The sequence below is a fragment of the Triticum urartu genome, chromosome 2A (genome assembly GCF_056163025.1).
Source record: "Triticum urartu cultivar PI428250 chromosome 2A, HENAU_Tu73, whole genome shotgun sequence".
NCBI lineage: Eukaryota > Viridiplantae > Streptophyta > Magnoliopsida > Poales > Poaceae > Triticum > Triticum urartu.
Window position 1 is genome coordinate 705,643,075 of NC_141874.1, and position 17,202 is coordinate 705,660,276.

Consider the following 17,202-nt stretch of genomic DNA (forward strand, 5'->3'; position numbering starts at 1 on the left):
GTGACAAGTAGACTGACTCCTGCCTGCATCTACTACTATTACTCCACACATCGACCACTATCCAGCATGCATCTAGAGTATTAAGTTCATAAGAACAGAGTAACGCCTTAAGCAAGATGACATGATGTAGAGGGATAAACTCATGCAATATGATATAAACCCCATCTTTTTATCCTCGATGGCAACAATACAATATGTGTCATTTCCCTTTCTGTCACTGGGATCGAGCACCGCAAGATTGAACCCAAAGCTAAGCACTTCTCCCATTGCAAGAAACATCAATCTAGTAGGCCAAACCAAACTGATAATTCGAAGGGACTTGCAAAGATAAACCAATCATACATAAAAGAATTCAGAGAAGATTCAAATATTGTTCATAGATAATCTAGATTATAAACCCACAATTCATCGGATCTCGATAAACACACCGCAACAGAAGATTTTATCAAATAGATCTCCAAGAGAATCGAGGAGAACTTTGTATTGGGATCCAAAGAGAGAGAAGAAGCCATCTAGATACTAGCCATGGACCCGAAGGTCTGAAATAAACTACTCACACATCATCAGAGAGGCCATGGAGTTGATGTAGAGGCCCTCCGTGATCAATGCCCCCTCCGGCGGAGCTCCGGAAAAGGCCCCAAGATGGGATCTCTTGGGTACAGAAGGTTGCGGCGGTGGAAATAGGGTTTCGTGGTGCTCCTGGATGTTTGCGAGGTATATGGATGTATATAGGAGGAAAAAGTAGGTCGGTGGAGCAACGAGGGGCCCATGAGGGTGGAGGGCGCGCCCCCCTGCCTCGTGGCCTCCTCGATTGTTTCTTGACGTCCACTCGAAGTCTCCTGGATCACGTTTGTTCCAAAAATAACGCTCCCGAAGGTTTCATTCCGTTTGGACTCCGTTTGATATTCCTTTTCGGTGAAACACTAAAATAGGCAAAAAAAACAGCAATTTGGGTTGGGCCTCCGGTTAATAGGTTAGTCCCAAAAATAATATAAAAGTGTAAAAATAAGCCCATTAACGTCCAAAATAAATAATATAACAGCATGGAGCAATCAAAAATTATAGATACGTTGGAGACGTATCACATATCTCTCACTTTTGTGTGATAGAAAAAAAGACATAAATTACGAGACCCTGATAAGTACCGAATGTCAGGTATGAGCACATGGCAACTCCAAACGTTTTCAACGGCAATTTTATGTTGGGGAACATAGTAATTTTAAAAATTTCCTACGCACACGCAAGATCATGTGATGTATAGCAATGAGAGGGGAAGAGTGTTGTCCACGTACCCTCCTAGACCATAAGCGGAAGCGTTATGACAACGCGGTTGATGTAGTCGTACATCTTCACGATCGACCGATCCTAGTACCAAAAGTACGGCACCTCCGTGATCTGCACACGTTCGGCTCGGTGACGTCCCACGAACTCTCGATCCAGCTGAGTATCGAGGGAGAGCTTTGTCAGCACAATAGCGTGATGACGGTGAAGATGATGCTACCGTCCCAGGGCTTCACCTAAGCACTACAATGATATGATCGAGGTGGATTATGGTGGAGGGGGGCACTACACACGGCTAAGGGATCAATGATCAACTTATGTGTCTATGAGGTGCCCCCTGACCACGTATATAAAGGATGGAGGGAGGAGGAGGCCGGCCCTCATAGGGCGCACCCAAAGTGTGGAGTCCTACTAGGACTCCCTAGTCCTAGTAGGATTCCACTTCCTTCATGGAATAGGAAAAAGGGAAGGGAGAAGGAGAAGGAAGGAAGGGGGCGCCCCCTTTCCCTAGTCCAATTCGGACCAGTCCATGGGGAAGGGGCGTGGCCACCCTCGAGGCCTTTTTCTCCTTTCCTGTATGGCTCATTAAGGCCCAATATGAATTCCCGCAACTCTCCGGTACTCCGAAAAATACCCGAATCACTTGTAACCTTTCCGATGTCTGAATATAGCCTTCCAATATATCGATCTTTATGTCTCGACCATTTCGAGACTCCTCGTCATGTCCCCGATCTCATCCCGGACTCCGAACAAACTTCGGCCATCAAATCACATAACTCATAATACAAATCATCACAGAACGTTAAGCGTGCGGACCCTACGGGTTCGAGAACTATGTAGACATGACCGAGACTCATCTCCGGTCAATAACCAATAGCGGAACCTGGATGCTCATATTGGCTCCTACATATTCTACGAAGATCTTTATTGGTCAAACCGCATAACAACATACGTTGTTCCCTTTGTCATCGGTATGTTACTTGCCCGAGATTCAATCGTGGGTATCCTCATACCTAGTTCAATCTCGTTACCGGCAAGTCTCTTTACTCATTCCGTAATGCATCATCCCGCAACTAACTCATTAGTCAAAATGCTTGCAAGGCTTATAGTGATGTGCATTATCGAGAGGGCCCAGAGATACCCCTCCGATACACTGAGTGACAAATCCTAATCTTGATCTATGCCAACTCAACAAACACCATCGGAGACACCTATAGAACATCTTTATAATCACACAGTTACGTTGTGACGTTTGATAGCACACAAGGTGTCGGGGATATACCCCGCGGCGTAAACCGGCCGGAAGTTAACCCGGCCAGGACTTGGCGGTTTATCTGAAGACCCCGCTGACACTTGGCGAGTTACTAGCGAACCGCCCTGACCTGGCAGTTTACAAGCAACCCACCTGGTCATTATGACTCACTGGTGATCCGGCGTGCGGGACAGACGGATAACAAGGCCCAAGGCCCAGAAGGCCGGTTCACGTTTAATGGTGGGCCGGTTTAAGAGGAAAGGCATGAGGAATATTTGTCTTACAAAGAGTTAAGACCTGGACTTGTATCCGATTTGTATTAGAGATAGACTAGTCCTAATCCTAATAGGACTCCACATGTAAACCGCCCCTTCAACATATATAAGGAGGGGCAGGGCTCCTCAAAGGGAGGGGGAAGATAGACAAGTTCCATAAGTTGGACAAGTTAGGTTTAGACAATAGCTCTCGAGATAGAGCACTCTTGTAACCGTGATCATCATCATCAATATCAATGAAGCAGGATGTAGGCTTTTACCTCCACTGTGAGGGGCCGAACCTGGGTAAAAACATCGCGTCTCTCGTCCCGCTCAACCCCTCTCAAGCTACCACATATATGCGTTGGCCTCGCGACTAAGTCCTGACACTAAGGACATCTGCCGTGACAATTCCACGACACAAGGTGTTCCTCCGGTATTCGGTAGTTGCATAATCTCATAGTCCGAGGAACATGTATAAGTCATGAAGAAAGCAGTAGCAATGAAACTGTAACGACCATCGTGCTAAGCTAACTGATGGGTCAAGTCAATCACATCATTCTCTAATGATGTGATCCCGCTTATCAAATGACAACTCTTTGTCCATGGCTAGGAAACTTAACCATCTTTGATTAACGAGCTAGCCAAGTAGAGGCATACTAGTGACACTCTGTTTTTCTATGTATTCACACATGTACTAAGTTTCCGGTTAATACAATTCTTGCATGAATAATAAACATTTATCATGATATAAGGAAATATAGATAACAACTTCATTATAGCCTCTAGGGCATATTTCCTTCAATCTCCCACTTGCACTAAAGTCAATAATCTAGTTCACATCGTCATGTGATTTAACACCAATAGTTCACATCTTTATGTGATTAGTTCACATCTCCATGTGACTAACACCGAAAGGGTTTACTATAGTCGATAATATAGTTCACATCGCTATGTGATTAACACCCAAAGAGTGATCATGTTTTGCTTGTGAAAGAAATTTAGTCAACGGGTCTGCCACATACAGAGCCGTATGTATTTTGCAAATTTTCTATGTCTACAATGCTTTGCACGGAGCTACTCTAGCTAATTGCTCCCACTTTCAATATGTATCTAGATCGAGACTTAGAGTCATCCAGATCAGTGTCAAATCTTGTATCGACGTAACTCTTTACGATGAACTCTTTGTCACCTCCATAACCGAGAAACATTTCCTTATTCCACTAAGGATATTTTTGACCATTGTCCAGTGATCCACTCCTAGATCACTATTGTACCCTCTTTTCAAACTTATGGTGAGGTACACAATAGGTCTGGTACACAGCATATCATATTTTATAGAACCTATGACTGAGGCATAGGGAATGACTTTTCATTCTCTTTCTATTTTCTGCCGTGGTCGGGTTTTGAGTCTTTACTCAACTTCACACCTTGTAACATAGGCAATAACTCCTTCTTTGACTGTTCTATTTTGAACTACTTCAAAATCTTGTCAAGGTATGTACTCATTGAAAATATATCAAGCGTCTTGATCTATCTTTATAAATCTTGATGCTCAATATGTAAGTAGTTTCACCGAGGTCTTTCTTTGAAAAACTCCTTTCAAACACTCCTTTATGCTTTCCAGAAAATTCTACATTATTTCTGATCAACAATATGTCATTCACATATACTTATCAGAAATGCTGTAGTGCTCCCACTCACTTTCTTGTAAATACAGGCTTCACCGCAAGTCTGTATAAAACCATATGCTTTGATCACTTTATCAAAGCATATATTCCAACTCCGAGATGCTTGCACCAGTCCATAGATGGATCGCTGGAGCTTGCTCACTTTGTTAGCACCTTTAGGATTGACAAAACCTTCTGGTTGCATCATATACAACTCTTCTTTAAGAAATCCATTAAGGAATGTAGTTTCGACATCCATTTGCCAGATTTCATAAAATGCGGCAACTCCTAACATGATTCGGACAGACTTAAGCATTGCTACGAGTGAGAAAATCTCATCGTAGTCAACATCTTGAACTTGTCGAAAACCTTTAGCAACAATTCGAGCTTTGTAGATAGTAACACTACTATCAGTGTCCGTCTTCCTATTGGAAATCCATTTATTCTTAATGGCTCACCGATCAATGGGCAAGTCAATCAAAGTCCATACTTTGTTCTAATACATGGATCTCATCTCAGATTTCATGGCTTCAAGCCATTTCGCAGAATCTGGGCTCATCATCGCCTCCTCATAGTTCTTAGGTTCGTCATGGTCAAGTAACATGACCTCCAGAACAGGATTACCGTACCACTCTGGTGTGGAACGTATTCCGGTTGACCTACGAGGTTCGGTAGTAACTTGATCTGAAGTTTCATGATCATCATCACTAGCTTCCTCACTGATTGGTGTAGGAATCACTGGAACTAATTTCTGTGATGAACTACTTTCCAATTCGGGAGAAGGTACAATTACCTCATCAAGTTCTACTGTCCTCCCACTCACTTCTTTCGAGAGAAACTCCTTCTCTAGAAAGGATCCATTCTTAGCAACAAAATATCTTGCCTTCGGATCTGTGATAGAAGGTGTACCCAACAGTTTCTTTTGGGTATCCTATGAAGATGCACTACTCCGATTTGGGTTCGAGCTTATCAGTTTGAAACTTTTTCACATAAGCATCACAACCTCAAACTTTAAGAAACGACATCTTTGGTTTCTTGCCAAACCATAGTTCATACGGTGTCATCTCAACGGATTTAGATAGTGCCCTATTTAACGTGAATGAAGCTGTCTCTAATGCATAACCCTAAAACGATAGTGATAAATCATAGATCGCACCATATCTAATAAAGTACAGTTATGACGTTCGGACACACCATTACGTTGTGGTGTTCTAGGTGGCGTGAGTTGCGAAACTATTCCGCATTGTTTTAAATGAAGACCAAACTCGTAACTCAAATATTCTCCTCCACGATTAGATCGCAGAAACTTTATTTTCTTGTTATGATGATTTTCCACTTCACTCGGAAATTCTTTGAACTTTTCAAATGTTTCATACTTATATTTCATCAAGTAGATATACCCATATCTGCTCAAATCATCTATGAAGATCAGAAAATAACGATACCCGCCGCGAGCCTCAACACTCATCGGATTGCATACATCAGTATTTATTATTCCCAATAAGTCAATTGCTTGCTCCATTGTTCCGGAGAACGGAGTTTTAGTCATCTTGCCCACGAGGCATGGTTCGCAAGCATCATATGATTCATAATCAAGTGATTCCAAAAGCCCATCAGCATGGAGTTTCTTCATGCGCTTTACACCAATATGACCTAAACGACAGTGCCACATATAAGTTGCACTATCATTATTAACTTTGCATCTTTTGGCTTCAATATTATGAATATGTGTATTACTACGATCGAGATTCAATAAACCATTCACCTTGGGTGTATGACCTCAGAAGGTTTTATTCATGTAAACATAATAATAATTATTCTTTGACTTAAATGAATAACCGTATTGCAATAAACATGATCCAATCATATTATGCTCAACGTAAACACCAAATAACATTTATTTGAGGTTCAACACTAATCCCGAAGGTAAAGGGAGTGTGCGATGGTGATCTTATCAACCTTGGAATCATTTCCAACACACATCGTCACCTCGTCCTCAACTAGTCTTTGTTTATTTTGCAACCCCCGTTTTGAGTTACTACTATTAGCAACTGAATTAGTATCAAATACCGAGGGGTTTGCTATAAACACTAGTAAAGTACACATCAATAACATGTATATCAAATATACCTTTGTTCACTTTCCATCCTTCTTATCCGCCAAGTATCTAGGGCAGTTCCACTTCCAGTGACCATTTCCTTTGCAGTAGAAGCACTCAGTTTCAGGCTTAGGTCTAGCTTTGGGCTTCTTCATGGGAGTGGCAACTTGCTTGCCACTCTTCTTGAAGTTCCCTTTTTCCCTTGCCCTTTTACTTGAAACTAGTGGTCTTGTCAACCATCAACACTTGATGCTTTTTCTTGATTTCTAGCTTCACCGATTTCAGCATCGCAAAGAGCTTTGGGAATCGTTTCCGTTATCCCTTGCATATTATAGTTCATCACAAAGTTCTAGTAACTTGGTGATAGTGACTAGAGAACTATGTCAATCACTATCTTATTGGGAAGATTAACTCCCACTTGATTCAAGTGATTGTAGTACTCAAACATTTTGAGCACATGCTCACTTGTTGAGCTATTCTCCTCCATCTTGTAGGCAAAGTACTGTCAGAGGTCTCATACCTCTTGACACGGGCGTGAGTATGAGATACCAATTGCAACTCTTGGAACATCTTATATGCTCCATGGCGTTCAAAACATTTTTGAAGTCCCGGTTCTAAGCCGTAAAGCATGGTGCACTAAACTATCAAGTAATCATCATACCGAGCTTGTCAAACGTTCATAACGTCTGCATCTGTTCCTGCAATAGGTCTGTCACCTAGCGGTGCATCAAGGACATAATTCTTCTGTTCAGCAATGAGGATAATCCTCAAATCACGGACCTAGTCCGCATCATTGCTACTATCATCTTTCAACATAGTTTTCTCCAGGAACATATCAAAAATAAACGGGGAGCTACATCACGAGCTATTGATCTACAACATAGTTATGCAAATACTATCAGGACTAAGTTCATGATAAATTAAAGTTCAATTAATCATATTACTTAAGAACTCCCACTTAGATAGACATCCCTCTAGTCATCTAAATGATCATGTGATCCAAATCAACTAAACCATGTCCAATACGTGAGATGGAGTAGTTTTCAATGGTGAACATCACTATGTTGATCATATCTACTATATGATTCACGCTCGACCTTTCGGTCTCCAGTGTTTCGAGGCCATATCTGCATATGCTAGGCTTGTCAAGTTGAACCCGAGTATTCTGCGTGTGCAAAACTGGCTTGCACCCATTGTATGTGAACGTAGAGCTTATTACACCCGATCATCACGTGGTGTCTCGGCACGACGAACTTTCGCAACGGTGCATACTCAGGGAGAACACTTGTACCTTGAAATTTAGCGAGAGATCATCTTATAATGCTACCGTCGAACTAAGCAAAATAAGATGCATAAAGGATAAACATCACATGCAATTAAAATATGTGACATGATATGGCCATGATCATCTTGCGCCTTTGATTTCCATCTCCAAAGTACCGTCATGATCTCTATCGTCACCGGCATGACACCATGATCTCCATCGTCTTGATCTCTATCAACGTGTCATCACATGGTCGTCTCACCAACTATTGCTCTTGCAACTATTACCATCACATAGCGATAAAGTAAAGCAATTATTTGGCGCTTGCATCTTATGCAATAAAGAGACAACCATAAGGCTTCTGTCAGTTGCCGATAACTTTAAGAAAACATGATCATCTCATACAACAACTTATATCTCATCACGTCTTGACCATATCACATCACAACAAGCCCTGCAAAAACAAGTTAGACGTCCTCTACTTTGTTGTTGCAAGTTTTACGTGGCTGCTATGGGCTAAGCAAGAACCATTCTTACCTACGCATCAAAAACCAAAACGCGGTATAGTGATTGCTTTTTGATCTTTAGAAAGAACCTTGTTCATTGAATCCGATTCAACTAAAGTTGGAGAAACAGATACCCACTAGCCACCTGTGTGCGAAGCACGTCGGTAGAACCAGTCTCGCATAAGCGTACTCGTAATGTCGGTCTGAGCCGCTTCATCCAACAATACCGCTGAATCAAGAATCAACTAGTGACGGCAAGCAATATGTATATACCCACGCCCACAACTCCTTTGTGTTCTACTCATGCATATAATATCTATGCATAAACATGGCTCGGATGCCACTGTTGGGGAACGTAGTAATTTCAAAATTTTCCTACGCACACGCAAGATCATGGTGATATATAGCAATGAGAGGGGAAGAGTGTTTTCCACGTACCCTCGTAGACCGTAAGCGGAAGCGTTATGACAACGCGGTTGATGTAGTCGTACGTCTTCATGATCGACCGATCCTAGTACCGAAAGTACGGCACCTCCGCGATCTGCACACGTTCGGCTCAGTGACATCCCATGAACTCTCGATCCAACTGAGTGTCGAGGGAGAGCTTCATCAGCACGACGACGTGATGACGGTGAAGATGATACTACCGTCGCAGGGCTTCGCCTAAGCACTACGATGATATGTTCGAGGTGGATTATGGTGGAGGGGGGCACCGCACACAGCTAAGGGATCAATGATCAACTTATGTGTCTATGGGGTGCCCCCTGACCACGTATATAGAGTTTACATTGCAACCTCGGTGGGACCGATTCGCTCTTTCGGTGAGACCGAAAAGTTACGAAAGGGAAACAGAGAGTTTGCAATCCCATCTCGGTGAGACCGAGATCCCTATCGGTAGAACTGAATTGCTAGGGTTTGGCAGTGGATTATGACAAGTGAAACTCGGTGGCGCCGGATAGAAAGAATCGGTAGGACCGAGTTTGGCTTAGGGTTTAGGTCATATGTGGATATGGGAAAGTAGTTGAGGGTTTTGGAGCATATCACTAAGCACATGAAGCAAGAGGCTCATTAAGCAACACCTCATCCCTCCTTGATAGTATTGGCTTTTCCTAAAGACTCAATGTGATATTGGATCACTAAAATATAAAATGAAGAGTCTTGAGCTTGAGCCAATCCTTTGTCCTTAGCATTTTGAGGGTTCCACTTTCACATCCATGCCATGCCAATCATTGAGCTTTCCTGAAATAGTCATCTTGGAATAGCATTAGCTCAATGAGCTATATGTTGTTATGAATTACCAAAACCACCTAGGGATAGTTGCACTTTCAATCTCCCCCTTTTTGGTAATTGATGACAACATATAGATCAAAGCTTCGACAAATGATAATAAGCATGAAATATATCGTTGCTTTGAGAAGTATGTGACAAGTAAGAGCTCCCCCTAAATTTGTGCATATTTAAAATTTGCTTTGGACTGCAAATGCACAAAGAGTTAGAGTCATGGGTTACTCTTCCATGTCACATACATCTTGGTGGAGCGCTTAAAATGATAAGAATGAAATACATGCACTCATCACCAAGAATAGTGAATGATCACATAAGATAGATAAGATGATAATATTAAGCAAACATTAAGTGTAGCTTATGATCAAACACATGATCATCAATGTCTCACGAGCAATGACATAGTATCTCACACAAAAGCAAACAAAGTTCGAAAAACCACCAAATAAAACAAGAGAGAATAAAAGCAACACTCTCTCTCGAAGCCTATGATCTATACATTTTCTTCCCCTTTGGCAACAAGTTACCAAAAAGTCCTAGAAAATGCATAGTGATAAGTCGACACTCAGGCTTGATCTTCAGGTGGTGGTGGAGTCCGGAGCACTCCAAGGACGAAGCCTTCTGTAGACGTGGTCGGAGTCGAGGCTGAAGTGGACGCTGGAGCTGGTGGAACTGAGGTTGTAGCTGGTGCAGACGTGGTGGCTCTGGGGTCAGCAACTGGCACTGCAGACGACCTCGGACCTCGTGGCACTCTGGCAAAGGCATCAGTTGTAGTCTTGCCTCTCCTCTCCTGCATGTCATCCTGGAGCTGCTCCACTGCAGTCTGAATCTCTGTCACTTTGACATCCAAGTCATAGAACTTTTGTTCCATGATCCTCTCTAAGCTTGCCTGGTTCTGAGTTAGGGTGGCTAGTCCTTGCTCAATCCGCAGGGTGGATGCAATCAAGTAACCAAGCTGCTCTTGTTTGGTTTTCAGGAAATATTCAGATGCCTCCTCTTGAGTAGGCATCTTGGCAGCTTTCTCCTTCCTCGCCTTCTCCTTCTTTGCTTGTGCTTGTGCAGATGATGGCTCATTCTCAGTCATGACCACTTGATTATCTTCAAAGTCTGGACGGATGGGCAGGTGTTCCTTGTCCAATAAGTATATGCCCGTGCCCATCTTAGAGTTGACGAGCTCCTGAATCTGTGGGGCATATCCACAGCTCCTCTTCTGGTCTGCTGCTGTCCTCTTGATTGTTTCAATCATAAGGCTCATGACTTTGAATTTCTGTGGCACGTCAAAGATATGAAGCAAGTTGATCGCGTGGCCCCTGATCATCTTGTGATCTCCAGACTTGGGCAATAGGGTGTGCCTAAGAATCCAGTTGATGGTTGGCAGCCCTGACAAAAGATAGTGTACTGAGCCAAACTTGAACGTATCAAGTGCTTCATTTGGAATCTCCTTGTACATGTTTGACATTGAGTTGTGGTCCATCTTCTTCTTGGCATAAATGTCCAAGTCATCGTCATGCTCTTCTGGGGCATTAATCAGCTGAGCCCATTCAGCAACTGTAGACTGGTACCTCGTACCCTCTGACATCCATACAATCCTGCCATCTAGATAGAAATGGGCTGTGGAGTAGAACTGCATGATGAGTTCCTCGTTCCACTTTGTGAGCTTCTGCCCAACAAAGTCCTCTACTCCACATGCCTTGAAGCTGTCCTGCACTCCAGGGTAGTACTCTTCGTTGTCCTTGATGTATTGCCAATCAATCCATCTCATATCACAGACAATTGGTTTCTTGTCTAGCAGCACTGTCTCATAAAAGTCTTGCTGCTCCTTGGTGTGAAACATGTAGTCAACTGCAGTCCTTCTCCTTGAAGCATACGGGTCTGCTTCTCTCCACTTCCGGAGCCCTAAATCTCTCCTGAGTTTCATATCCTCAGCCACAGGATGAGCATCGTTGTGGTCTGGGATCTTGGGCTTGAGCTTTCTAAGAACATTCTCTTCTTCTTCTGCAGCTTCAGGCACTGGGGCCTTGTTCTTCTCAGTAGCTGGGATGCTTCTTGTGTTCCTCTTTGGCTTTGGCTTTGGAGTTGGCTTGGCCTTGGAAGCAGCTGCCCCTGTTCTTATGGCATCACCCATCAGCTTGGGTGCCTTAGGTGCTGGTGCAGCTACCTCTTCTTCTTCCTCCTCATCTTCCATGATGGAAGCCTTGCCAAGCACTCTGGCTACAGTTTTCTTCACCCTTTCTTTCCTCTTCTTGCCTTCAGCAGTAACTGGCTCAATGGGAGTGGGCTTCTTAGTTGAAGCTCTGGCCTTTGACATAGGCTGCCTGCCTGCTGGCCTTTTGATCTTCATCCCTGGTTTTATGCCCTGTGCTGGCTCAACTCTCTTGGAAGTTGCTTCCTCTTCTGCCACATAATCCTCATCTTCTGAGTCTGAGGTTCTCTTCTTTCTCTGTCTTGTGGCAGCTTCAGGCAGATTGCTAGGGGTGCTCCTGCTGCCATCATCTGAGGAACTTGAGGGACTAGTGCCCTCACTCATCTGCACTTGCTGCTCTGACAAGTTCTGGCTATCACTTTGGTCTGACATGATGCAAACTCTGACTGCTGACCCTGTGAATAGGTTATAGATGAGATAGAGTGGATAAGCATCACAAAATGCAGAGATTTTTGCAAAAGAATAATTCAAAAACTTAGTTTTAGTTTCCCACTGAAAGCATCTCGGATCTACCGATTTCTAAACTCGGTGATACCGAAGCAGTTTTGGCACCTAAACTAGTGAACTCGGTCAGACCGAGTCACAGTTCGGTGGCACCGAGACTGCTAGGGTTTCACAGAGTTCCAAAATCGGTCACACCGATAAGTAATTCTCAGTTAGACCGAGTCTCACTTGTGCAATGGCATAAGCCAAATCGGTGGGACCGAGTTTTTCAACTCGGTGGGTCCGAGATGGTTTCGGCAGAAACCTAACCCTAAATTTTTCAAATTAAACCTAATCTACGAGTTCATTGACTGGATAGAAGTTTAACAAACGTGGCAAGAATCATGATGATCACAATGTGCTAAGAATCGGATTGGGGAATAGCACAAAGATCGAGTCCATACCCTAGTTCGGCGGAGACTCGCTACGGCGGCAACGGCGGGGTTGAATTTCCGTTGACGGCGACGGAGACCAGCGACTGGAGGCGGCTGGCGGTGAGGAGACGATCCGAAGACCAAGTTGGCAGAGCAGGCTATCGCGCAGGCGAAGGGGTTCGGAGAAATTTCTTTTTGCCCGTGACTATATATAGCCCGACCCTGTCGGTGTGACCGAGTGGAACAACTCGGTGTGACCGAATGGTTCAAATCGGTTGCACCGAGATCGAAAACCTAGATCAACTTAATGATCTCGGTAGGACCGAAAGTAGGGTATCGGTCAGACCGAGAATCATAAAGAGGTTTTGGAAGTTTAAGTCTATGACGAATCGGGGACTCCGAGCGCTCCTCACACAGAGTGGTTCGAATCTGACTTGATCAAATTTTGTGATGTAGCATGAATAGAGTTTGAGACAAGAAAAGCATAGATAGCTAGAGGAGGTTCTTAGGCATTCTTGTCCATCCACTTGGCAAAAGGAAATAAAACCAAACAATCAAAACAACAAGTGGATGTCCTCGAATGAGTAAAATATGCAACCAGCATGCTCACACAATAAGATGGCAAATGAAATATGTGACAAGGCATGCACAACCAATTCTAGCATCTATCAAGCAATTTGCGATGACAAGGTCATCTATATATGAGTATATTGACTTAGGAGTCAAGTGAGAACACTTGATCGTAGGTCATACTCATCGTTTAAGCTCAAGTGGGGTTACCACTTTTACATAAAGCATTGTTGTGTTCACATCTTTAGAGTTGCTTTAGCTCAAGTCTTAGAGTAAAGCTCCCCCTAGATGTGATATCCCCCCTTAGAGGGATGAACTAACCTCGGGTTTTGTCGATGATGACTTCATGTAGATGTTGAAGATGTGGATGCTCAATGTTGATGTAGATCACTTGGAGCTATCCATTTGAGTGAATTGCACTTTCAATACCTACATGGGTTAGTCCCACAAGGAACAAACAAGGATATCCATAGACATAGAGTGATGCACACACAAGATGATGTCCATGAAAACTTTTAGGTTACCTTGTCCCTTGTCTTACCAACAAGAGGGTTTGTGACTCCTTGAACTAGTGCAAGATGTGGAAGTTGATTGCACTTGTTCTTGCCAAAATGATAAGAGTGAAGTATGTTGGCGGAGTCACCCTCAAGAACTCTCTAGTTCTTCTTCTTTTGGATCCACACCATCTTGATGGGAATCCTTGGAGTTGTAGTCGTACTTGATGAAGTGGAACTTGAAGTAGTCTTGGGAATCCACTTGACTAAGGTCTTAGGAGCTTCTTCAAATGCATCAATTTCCTCTTGAAGCTTGTCCTTGCCTTTTTGCTTGTACTCTTGTGGTGGAAGATCATCTTGAGCTTGTGTCCCCTTGAAAGAAGTATCATACTTCTCTTGTTGAGGAACAAACTTTGTCTTGGGGTATTGATCTTCTTCCCACTCAACTCCATTGGCATTGAACTTTCGTTCAAAACCAACACCTTGATTCTTCCGGTGCATTCCTTGCTTGCGCACAATTTCCTCGAATTGCTTACTCCCGGCAAGGCTTTTGTACACTCCTTTCTCTATAATTCCCTTCAATAAGCTATTTTCTTGCTCAAGTGTAACTTGGCTAAGAGAATCATTAGTGGAATCAAGAGAACTACTAGAAGCAACAATGTTGGATTTAGCATGATCATTGTTACTGCTAGAGGAAGAATCTTTCTTGTTCTTGTTACTAGACTTGACTTGAGGCATGTAAGTGGATAAGAGTAAACGCTTGGCAATGTAAGAAGAACTTTTCTTGCGGAGATCATCATTGATTGCTTTTAAGAACTCATGCTCTTGCTCAAGATTGAGCTTTTCAAAGCGTAATTTCTCATGAGCTCTTAAAAGTTCTCGATGATCTTCGAAGATAGTTTCATGAGCTAACTTAAGAGTGTTTAGTTCTTTAGTTAGAGCCTCAATCTTCTCCTTATCATTGTCATTCGTTTTATCTTGATTAGCATGATTAATTAACGTTTCATCATAGTATTCATCACTAGAGTTGTCAACAAGCAAATCATCACCTAACAAGTCATCTTCATCACTATTGAAATCAACATACTCGGGGTGTGTTACCTTAGGACCTTTGGCCATGAAGCATCTTCCAATTCCTTCATTTGGTGAGTCAAATATGTCGTAGGAGTTGGTTGACACAAGTGCTAGACCGGCAACACCTTCATCTTGAGTATCTTTGGAGTCGAAGTGATAACTTCTCTCGGAGTGGCTGTCGGAGTCGGAGCCGGATACCCATTCACCAACATGAGCTTGATGTCTTCGTTTTGTGTAGCTCCTTGATGATTTTTCCTTCCTTTCCGAATCCTTGCTTCTCCGTGAGTATCTTCGTTCATAACGATCATCTCTACTCCTTCTCTCTCTTGGTGGTGATTCTTTGCTTCTTCTTTTTGGAGAATCTTCTCTTCTCTTGTAGGGAGCCGTACACTCATTGGAATAGTGTCCGGGTCTTCCACAACTGTAGCAGTTTCACTCTCGACTAGAAGATCTTTTGGCATTGTAGGACCTTGACTTGAAGCTTCTATATTTGCTTCTACTCTTGTAGAACTTGTTGAAGTTCTTCACCATTAAGCTCAATTATTCATTGAAGTTTTGTTTCTCACTTGATGATGTAGGGGCTTCACATGAGGCTTTGTAGGCACCACTTGATTTGTTGTGAAGTTCCTCTTTATCCTTAAGTGACATCTCATGAGCAACAATTCTTCCAATCACCTCCGTTGGCTTGAGATCTTTGTAATTGGGCATCATTTGGATCAATGTGCACACGGTATCATATTTTCCATCCAAGGCTCTTAGAATCTTCTTGATGATGAATCTATCGGTCATCTCTTCACTTCCTAAGCCGGCAATCTCATTTGTGATGAGAGCAAGCCTAGAGTACATTTCAGCGACACCTTCACCATCCTTCATTTTGAACTTGTCAAGTTGACTTTGAAGCACATCCAACTTGGATTCCTTGACGGAGTCGGTACCTTCGTGCATATCAATCAAAGTGTCCCAAATTTCCTTTGAATTCTCAAGACGGCTGATTTTGTTGAATTCTTCGGGGCACAATCCGTTGAAGAGAATATCACAAGCTTGAGCATTGTATTGCAACATCTTCAACTCATCCGCGGTAGCTTCACGGTTTGGTTCTTTCCCATCAAAGAAGTCACCTTGCAAACCAATACACACAATAGCCCAAACGGCGGGGTTATGTCCAATAATATGCATTTTCATTTTATGCTTCCAACTAGCAAAATTAGTACCATCAAAGTAAGGACCTCTATGATGATAATTTCCCTCGCTAGACGCCATACTCTCCTAGGTTGTGAAACCAAGGCTATGACCACCAAAAGCTATGGAGATCAAAGCAAATGGAGACCAAAGCTCTGATACCACTTGTAGGATCGAAAGTATGTCTAGAGGGGGGGTGATTAGACTACTTGATCAAATAAAAACTTAACCTTTTCCCAATTTTAGTTCTTGGCTGATTTTAGCTATTGTAGGACAAGTCAAGCAATCATCACACAATTCAAGCAAGCATGCAAAGAGTATATTGGCAGCGGAAAGTAAAGCATGCAACTTGCAAGAATGTAAAGGGAAGGGTTTGGAGAATTCAAACGCAATTGGAGACACGGATGTTTTTCCCGTGGTTCAGATAGGTGGTGCTATCCTACATCCACATTGATGGAGACTTCAACCCACGAAGGGTAACGGTCACGCGAGTCCACGGAGGGCTCCACCCACAAAGGGTCCACGAAGTAGCAACCTTGTCTATCCCACCATGGCCATCGCCCACGAAGGACTTGCCTCACTAGCGGTAGATCTTCATGAAGTAGGCGATCTCCTTGCCCTTACAAACTCCTTGGTTCAACTCCACAATCTTGTCGGAGGCTCCCAAGTGACACCTAGCCAATCTAGGAGACACCACTCTCCAAGAAGTAACAAATGGTGTGTTGATGATGAACTCCTTGCTCTTGTGCTTCAAATGATAGTCTCCCCAACACTCAACTCTCTCTCATAGGATTTGGATTTTGTGGAAAGAAGATTTGAGTGGAAAGCAACTTGGGGAAGGCTAGAGATCAAGATTCATATGGTAGGAATGGAATATCTTGGTCTCAACACATGAGCAGGTGGTTCTCTCTCAGAACATATGAGTTGGAATTGTGTATGTGTTCTGATGGCTCTCTCCACGAATGAAGAGGAGGTGGAGGGGTATATATAGCCTCCACACAAAATCCAACCGTTACACACAGTTTTCCAATCTCGGTGGGACCGAATCAACAAACTCGGTCGGACCGAAAAGGTAAACCTAGTGACCGTTAGAGATTTTCGGTGGGACTGACATGCAACTTGGTAGGACCGATATGGTTAGGGTTTGGGCATAACGTAATCTCGGTGAGACCGATTACACAAACTCGGTGAGACCGAGTTTGGTAATAAGCTAACC